The following is a 6,564-nucleotide window of genomic DNA, read 5'->3' as shown; positions in this document are numbered from 1 at the left end:
TGTAAAATTCTAAACAGAGTGATCACAGGCCAACCATACTCACTATGCTGGAGATCACTTTGGTTTTAAAAGTTCATGTATGATTGTGTGACTGTTGTTCCCAATGCAAGTACAATAAAATATTATTTTGAGGCTTTTTTATAGGTTTGTAATAAATACCTTGTCCTGACTAGAAATTCTATATAAATTCAATGATACGTCTGTTTCATTGCGGTCTTGTTTATTTTGGTGGTTTATATGTTCATAATGGGAAGTGTTTTGCTCTGAATGGCTGCACCTCAAATATTATGTAATCCTATTTAAAGATTTCTTCTTTTTCTTTTGTCTGCTTTGAAAGGGCTAGTCATAGACAACCTAGGAGCATAAGTGTCAACTTGGGAGAGGTGAGTAGAGAGTGAGCAGCTGCTCCCATAGTATTAATATGCTCACAAAAATCGGCTTATTTGTCACAGGGTTTGTAGTGGGGACAGCCGCACTGGGCAAGGCCACCAACATGCTGATTGTGTATGAGTATACTACTGCTTAAAGTTGATCCCATCCAGACTTTTGTGCATTATGGTGGGGGTAGTGGTCTGCTCACATTCTTTTTAAAATGTAGGGCATGAGGCCAGTTGCCAAGCCTACTTTTGAAGGTATGCCCAAAGCTACATTTATTAGCACAAATGGCTCGTACTATTTGCTGCTAATGGGCTCAAATAAAATATTTGAACAAGAAGGACTTCTAGATCAGGAGATTGGCTCTAACTGGAACCAGATTTTGTCAAATCCTCAATCCAAGTGGCCAGGCCAGCTTCATCTATATCTGTATCTCCTTCCTGAAAGTCCCATGCCCTGACTCCCAACTGAAAATAAACAGTGGATTAGGGCAACTTCACCTTTACCTTCTCTTCAATTTTCTCAACTCACCTTGCCTTCTCTCCTCTGAGTTCACTGCTTTTCCTCCATATAAACTAGTTACCTATAGTCATGGCCATCTCCTTGACCTTGCCATCTCATGTGGCCTCTCTATTACTGTTGTCTTGGTCACAAACAAGACCTCGGGGTATTTGTGCATGAACCACAAAAGGTTAGTATGCAGGTATAGCAAGTGATCAGGAAGGCCATTGGAATCTTGGGCTTTATTGCAAAGGGGATGGAATATAAGAACATAAGAAATAAGAGCAGGAGAAGGCCATTAAGCCCCTCAAGCCTCTCCGCCATTTAATATGATTATGGCTGATCTGATCATGGACTCAGGTCCACTTCCCTGCCTGCTCTCCATAACTCCTTATTCCCTTATCGTTTAAGAAACTGTCTATTTCTGTCTTAAATTTATTCAATGTCCCAGCTTCCACAGGTCACTGCTTTTATACTCCATCCCCTTTGCAAAAGCAGGGATGTCTTGCTACAGTTGTACAGGGTATTGGCGAGGCCACACCTGGAATACTGCGTGCAGTTTTGGTTCCATATTTACAAAAGGATATACTTGCTTTGGAGGCAGTTTAGAGAAGGTTCACTAGGTTGATTCCAGAGATGAGGGGGTTGACTTTTGAGGAAAAGTTGAGTAGGTTGGGCTTCTACTCATTGGAATTCAGAAGAATGAGAGGTGAAAGTATCGAGATGTATAATATGAGGGAGCTTGACAAGGTGGATGCAGAGAGGATGTTTCCACTGATGGGGGAGACTAGAACGAGAGGGCATAATCTTAGAATAAGGGGCCACCCATTTAAAACTGAGATGAAGAGAAATTTCTTCTCTTAGAGGGTTGTGGATCTGTGGAATTTGCTGCCTCAGAGACGTTGAATAAATTTGACAGAAATAGACAGTTTCTTAAACGATAAGGGAATAAGGGGTTATAGAGAGCGGGCAAGGAAATGGACCTGAGTCCATGATCGGATCAGCCATGATCGTATTAAATGGCGGAGCAGGCTCGAGGGACCGTATGGCCTACTCCTGCTCCTATTTCTTAAGTTCTTATGTTCATCTCTGAACACATCCTTGTATCCCTCACCTTTCACTTCCCTCCAAGCCCCTCTCCTTCCAATCACACCTCCTTCTGTGTCTGCCCCTGGAAAAAAACTCTCGAATGTCAAGCCTCTGGCCCTCCATTTGCCATGCTACTTCTGAAGCTGTCGATTTGCTCGCCACTGCTTCTCCTCCATCATATGATGCCCATTGTCCCCAGTAAAACCCTTCGGGCTGGATTTTTGGCTTTGCTCATTTTGGGGCAGTAAGGGCAGCGGGGCAGTAAAGTTTGCGCACGGGAACAGTTTGCGCCTTAGTCAGCAAAATTCGGCAGCTGGACCCTGAGTGTGGGGCGGAGCACTATGGGTGGTGTTGCACACCTGTGTTGGGGCGCTAGACTGGCTGAGTATGCGAAAATCCTGAGCTAAACAACCGGCCTCAGAGCACTCTAAGAGAGGCCTGGGGAGAAAAAAACCTCACCAAAAACATTCCCAATAAATAACTCATGCCATCACAATATAAATCGCTAAAAAACCAATCACACTTACCTGAGGTCGACATTGCTTACCTCACTGCAGCTGCTACAGGTCGGACCGCCCGCTTTCATAGGCGGTCCCAGCATGGCGCTCTACGGAGTGCTATGGATTGGGCGGGAGCCAAAAATCAAGCCGGTGTTGCAACCAAGGTGGTAATGCTAGATACCGAAAATTCCGGCGGGGAACTGGAAGCTGGCCGCCTGCCTGGGAGAGCTTACCGCCGACATTGTCACCCCTCCGGGGCGAAAACTAACGCAGCATCAGGCCATAACTCCAGCCCTTACACTCTTACACCCTGGTCCTTCATTCTAGTGTGGTCCTCATCTGATGGGATAATGGTAATACTGCATGATGATAAGTGAATGTTTTTCTTAGAGAAAACTAGGATTGAATTGTCTTTTAATAACCATCATTAAGACAAGGGGTCCTAATTTTGGCACCATTCTGCAGCATTTCTTTTGGTGTCCGCTGTTTTTTTTTGGAGCAGACCTAAATCTGCAAGTTTTACCAAGGTTTCTGCGCCATCCTAAACTACTTCTGGCCGATTTTATTAGTTCACGATTTTTAACGTCACTAGGATGATGGCGGCCAGCAACGGCATTTCTGACCATTTAAGCGAGTTTGGCCAACTAGGATTTTTCCAAAATATCACAGTGCACCGTTCGGAAAAACCTTACCTGCACAAGAAAATCGGCACAGAGAAGAGAATATTGGTGCAGAGAAGATGCCATTGTTTTAACGGAGCTGAGTTCGGTTTTAGAGGGAGGGAAGTCTTTTTGTAGAGGGATAGGAGCGGCACCAGCATCGTGGGGGGGGGGGGGGGGGGGGGCATTCGGCCCAGGATAGCAGCAGCACTCGATGGGGTGGGGGGAAGCCCTTTTGGCCTGAGAGATAGCAGCGGCACCGGGGGGGGGCCATTCGGCCCAGGATAACAGCGGCACTCGGCGGGGGGGCCCTTTTGGCCTGGAATAGCAGCGGCACCGGGGGGGCCATTTGGCTTGGGATAGCAGCAGCACCAGAGGACTTTCGGCCCTGGATAGCAGTGGCAGGGGGGTGTGGCCTTTTGGCCCGGGATAGCAGCTGCACTGGGGGGGGGGGCCATTTGGCTCAGGATAGCAGCGTCACCGGAGGCGGGAGGGGCCCTTTGGCCTGGGATAGTAGTGGGGGGGAGGGGCGCTTTGTGCCCAGGATAGCCGCAGCACCGGAGAGGGGGGCCTTTCAGCCCGGGATAGCAGCGGCTCCTGGGCTGTACAAAAAAGCGGTAACCTAATGTGCGATTGTGTGTGGAATCACTTTCATTTTATTAGGCCTGCTTCATCTAAAATTAAAGAAAGAAATATTGCAGAGTATGAAAGTTTGTCACTACAATCTTCCAATAAACAGAAATGAAAAGATCTTGGTAATGGTACATATAATATGTACCTGTATCTGTCTTGCTGCATCTTGTATGTTTCACTTTGCAGCCTCAGCCCTTCAATGTGTTCCTCATTACCATGGCAACATCAGTTTTTCGGCGCAGACCTTAAGCTCCACCCACAGAGGTTAAGGACAATCTGCGCCATTCCAAAATGAAAGTATATTCCGGCAAAACTTGCAACTTTTTTTTTGGCGCAGTCAGCCACTAAAAAATCGGATGTACCTCTACAACTGCGCCAAAAATCAGCCATGTAGAAAATTGGCTCCAAGAATTTTCAGGGATCCATAGGCTCAGATTTATATTTTTAAGAACAGACACAAAATCAATGCCTTAGGTTTCATGTGTTTATTCTGAATGTACAGGATTTACAACTCAGTAATTAAAAATAAATTTCAAATACTTTGTTACGTGAAAACCTTAATGTTCACACAAGTCATATTTATATATACAATGTTTAATATTTAAAAGAAAAAGGAATAAAAACTGAAGTTATTGCGATGTTAATAAGACAATACAGTTTGGTGTGTTATATACACAAATGGATTGTGCAACAGCTTTGATTGATTTTTTATATTTTTATGCCGATTTCAATAATTTAATTGGCACAAACATCAGAAATATCAAGAATTTAGAGGATATGGGTCAGTGTTGATAGAGTATTATAGCTATCATTGTCTTACCTATAGGAGTAGTTTAACACTAAATAATTTTTACTAAATTGACTAATATGGATTATTAAGTTTATATAAAATATTCACCTTAAAATGGAATCTTGAATAAAGTTTATAAACAACACCATTAACACCATTGAAAAAACTTGATTATTGTATGGGAAAATATCAGTAACAAGTAACTCGAGTTGAAGGAAACATAGCAACACATTGAATTTCATGTGCATGAATCTTGTGGCATCATGTGAATACTGTAATTCTTAACACTGAAGCTAATCCTAATATTTAATGACAAAACATATGGGATTATGTTAATAATATCCCAAATTACTTTTTCCATCATATACTACAACACATATCGTACAACAGGTTAAAAAAAATCTAATATCCATCGAGTTAAGATTTCAACCTTTATTCTGCAACTTGTGTGGACATGCCATACAAAAGTGTAGTATATGTGTTTATGTAAGTATTGGTTATTCTTCCAGTAGTTTGGAATTCTTGAAACCATGTGCACAGATAATGTAACAATTATGCAAGTCCTACACTGCCCACCTGCTATGACATGGTAATCAGCTCTGTAAATATTATTCTACAATAATCAAAAACAGCAGTGATTTGGAGTTTGCTTAATAATTTGCTTAGATCACCGTTGATCTTCTCAGGTCTGTGAAAGGGGATGAAGGGAGGATAATATTGAATTACACTATAGACATCCACTACATTTGGGGTAAAGAATACCCACATCAATGTGCATGGTTACTATGTTTCCAACTGGTTTCAGTAACTCCATTTAAAAATGTGTCCATATTAGTACATAATACCCTATGATAATAGCATTTTTACACAGTAAATGATTATTACACCTTGAAGGATGAATGATTTTATGTGTTTTATATTTCATGGTCAAAGAAAAAAATAAAGCAATTACAGTTGGGGGATATTAGTGGATGAACCTTAACACACCTGTATGACATTGCTTTGTTCAATATCTTAATGGAGGCATTAACCGATTTTAAAACCTCTTTTAAAATACAGGACAGAGGAATGTTGCATGATGCTTTAGATGTTCATCCAGTCATATCAGCGACACGAATTCTGAGCCTTAATTTAATTTTAACCTTCTGGTCCATTACCCTAAGTCACAGTTCTTCAAGTGTGATCTTGCTGTTATCCAATGCACACACACTCAACCAACCTGATTATTTTCCTCTCCTGATGGATGCAGAGGCCAATTGTGTCATGCAGTTGAGATGTGCTAACTCAATAAAAGCCAGGGGCAGAACCTGAGACCCTCTTGTATGGTTTTAGACCACAGGACACACTTAATCAGTGAACTGTGAAGGAGCCCCAAATAACCTGACACGTTTTATCTGTTCACATGTAGACTGTGGGAAAACACTTAAGAGAATGGATTCATTATAATAAATGTAATCTTAATATAGTTGCAGATCCTACAGTTCTAATTATGATGTGAAATTTTAATTGAGAAACAATGCAATACAAATAATGATTCTTTAATACAATTCACCGATCTGCAAGAGTTTAGTAAACAAATCAGAATAAAGTCAAAGGTTCCACAATAGGTGGACATTATGTAAATGTTTCACAAAAACAGATGATTTCCCAAGTGTCTTGCAACCATTCGTGACTCTGCGAGGAGCCCTTGACATTCCATTATGAGGTAGTAAAACTACAGGAAGAAGTGGTATGAACAGTAATTACATTTTGCTTTACAGTACCTCACATTACTCTGTTCAAACTGTAAACACATCACTTTAATCGAGAACAGCTGAAGAACACTATTTTTAATACTGAGTTGTAAGTGTCTGTGCATAGTTTGGATCAAACCCATGGTTTAATCATTTAATTTAACACAGTCCATCCTTTGATGTTTGCAGTCTTTATAATTGAGCAAAATCACTTCCGGTTCTCACAGCCAACTTCAGCATTATGTCCGTTATTGCTGGGAGGGATATTAGACACTGGTGCCAGA

Source organism: Pristiophorus japonicus, chromosome 5 (genome assembly GCF_044704955.1).
Source record: "Pristiophorus japonicus isolate sPriJap1 chromosome 5, sPriJap1.hap1, whole genome shotgun sequence".
In the NCBI taxonomy this organism is placed as follows: domain Eukaryota; kingdom Metazoa; phylum Chordata; class Chondrichthyes; family Pristiophoridae; genus Pristiophorus; species Pristiophorus japonicus.
The sequence above is the reverse complement of the archived record's forward strand: the minus strand, read 5'-3'. Positions refer to the sequence as shown.